This window comes from Alligator sinensis, unplaced genomic scaffold, assembly GCF_000455745.1.
Source record: "Alligator sinensis unplaced genomic scaffold, ASM45574v1 scaffold865_1, whole genome shotgun sequence".
NCBI classification, from domain to species: domain Eukaryota; kingdom Metazoa; phylum Chordata; order Crocodylia; family Alligatoridae; genus Alligator; species Alligator sinensis.
The window spans coordinates 964,010-966,626 of NW_005842146.1; the positions used below are offsets into that span (position 1 = coordinate 964,010).

Genomic DNA, 2,617 nt, shown 5'->3' on the forward strand with positions numbered 1-2,617 from the left:
GCGTCCCCTCCCCCCCCCCGCCTCTGTCTCACAGCAGGGCTTCTCCCCCCCCTCCCTCCCTCCCCTCTGCCTCCCCCTCCCTGCCAGTTGTGGTCAGAGTTGGGTGGCGGATGGGTACCATGATCGTGACCCCCCCCCCTTGCTTCTCTCCCTTCCTACCTTCCCTGCTGCCCAACCCAGACAACAGATGCCAACAGCCCAGACAACAGGCCATGACTCCTTGCTTCACCTCCCACTGCCCCACACTCACTTGGGCCCATGCAGCCTCCCTTCCTTCTTGTTGGTGGTTGTTGGGGCCCCCTTCCCACTCCCCTCCCTCCCTCCTTGCCACACAACACTGACGACAGCTTCCCCTGTGACCCCCGCTTTGCCTCCCCTCTCCTGCTCCCCTCCCTCTGTCCCTGCCGACCACCTCTCCCTTGGGCAGCCAGGGCATGTTCACCACCACCATGAACTTCCCTAGCAGAGGCTCAAACTTGGGCCTGTGCAGCCTGGGCCCATACAGCCAATCACTGCCCACTCTCTCAGTGGTGCATGCACAGTTAGCCAAAAGTGTTATGGACAGACAGACACGTAGACAGACAGACAGATTAAGCCCTTTGTTATATTAGAATACTCTGTATATTAAGTAATTTGAATTAAGATATTTGCATAATCTAACAGAGATAATAAAAACTTCAGTGCTCAGTGGATTTAATATCCTGAAGCTAGTCATCATTTCATGGGAGTACTGCAACCAAACTAAGATTGTCCTGGATGCTTGGTTTCTAGGTTTTTCATCAAGAAGCATGTCATTTTATATCCCTTTCAAAGATATGACATCTAGGATTGGCACAACCAAGGCACATAGCTGAAATTTTTTGCTACGGGTTTTGGAAAATCTTTCCCTTGACTTCACTGTCTGTGTCCACCTTCCATGTTCACCCTCTGGTACATGGCAAATTACCCTGGGTAGGGGAGGCTGGGGCCAGCACTGGGTTCTTAGAAATTTTCCATTTTTTCCTGGTGCTCTTGTTCTTTATTGTATTTAAATGGAAAAGTAAACAAAGTGTTCTGGCAATTTGAGTTCAGGAAAACCACAGCTTTTACAGATGCAAGCAGCACTTCAAAAGCTTTGAGCTTCCTCTCACAGATCATAACCAGTTTCCTTACTATAGAGGCAGGAATCCTTTGATTAGTGTAACATGTTTCTTGATGCAGTACTCTGTTCTTTAAACCTGCTTTTTTCCTATTGTACTTGATGAATAATGTGAATATTTTTATACTAAGGGTTTTTGCCTATTAAATGAAATGAGGCAGATGGAAGTTAAAATACCCTACTTTCCTTTCTTCAAGGAAAGGATTATTATTTGATTACTTATTATCCAATGTTATGCCTGTGGTTATAGCATACTGTTGTGCAGAACTGTTCCTTTTTTTTTCATTTGAAAAATGTTATGATGATTTTCTGGATTTTATCTAAATGTGTTAATGTAATGAGTTTCCAGTTTTTCTAGTTCTCATAAAAAATTTTAAAGTTGCAGTCCACCCACAAGAAACAGGTTTTTTTTGACCAAAAATGAACACATTTTGTTTTTAGGATTGCTTTTATCTTTTTGTTTGTTTTAATGGCATTTTGAACAGTAAAAAAAAAGTTGTTCAGTTCTACTATTTACTTTGATAGAAGCTGATGATGTATGTCTAAACATTTGGGCTTTTTATTATAAAACTAAATATATTTTGTTGCTTAACTACTGAAACATAGGTTTCAATGTATTGGCTCTTACATTATGGTTTTAATTTCCTCTTATTCTATACCTTGTATAATCATTTACCCCACTGCAGAATGAGTATTATTTATACCCCAATCAAAATAGCTAATTTTAACCCAGCTTGCACTATTTTACCCAACTATAGAAGATGGAAATAATAAAGAATTAGGTCCTATATCTTTTATGTGAAAAATGCACTAAAACTTTTTGAAATAATCCCTCAGCAGTATGGTAGAAACTTGCATACAAGCATTACATTTAGATTATCTTAAATGAGTTTAGTGTTCACAGGTCTTAAGTCACCCTAAAAGAGGTGTACCTGATGTAAAGCTAATTCTTGTCAAATGAGAACTAAGTATCAGCATGGGTTAACTCAATGTGACATACGTTAACCCAGCCTAATGAATGCTTGCATGGGTGTCCAGCACTGCCCCAGGACTGGGAAGGCCCAACCACACTCCATAGCCATAGGGCTATGCTGTTTTTATTCTCTCCCCCACCCTCAGCCCTAACCAAGCTATTTTTGTCACCCCTGCCCAATCAGCACAGCCCAAGACAGGGCAGCCACTGCATTCTGCCCACAGACTCACCAGCCCCTCTCAAAGTGAGCTACCTAACCTAAGCTGAGTCTTCTGAATGCTTATTCATACCTTTATCCAGCATCTCTATGCTTAATTTTGTTTCAGCATACGTTTCCTAAAGTAATTAGCAAATTGCAATTAGGTTACAGCTATCACATATGTCTTTATCTAAGAGATCATGTCTTTAAAGAAGGTAAATCAGCACTTGTTTCCCTACCAGTCTTCAGTGCTTGGGGTAGGCCTTTCCAGAAAGTAGGTAGAAGAGTAATTTCTACTGAAAATCAG

The 2,617-nt window shown here is 41.8% G+C and overlaps 1 protein-coding gene across 1 annotated transcript in view; it reads left to right on the forward strand.

Annotated features, from left to right (window-relative positions):
* Positions 1–2,617, forward strand: part of NRG3 (neuregulin 3) — a gene marked incomplete at its 5' end in the record, with an annotated part of 1,100,334 nt that overhangs the window by 937,910 nt on the left and 159,807 nt on the right. The window lies entirely within an intron of this gene.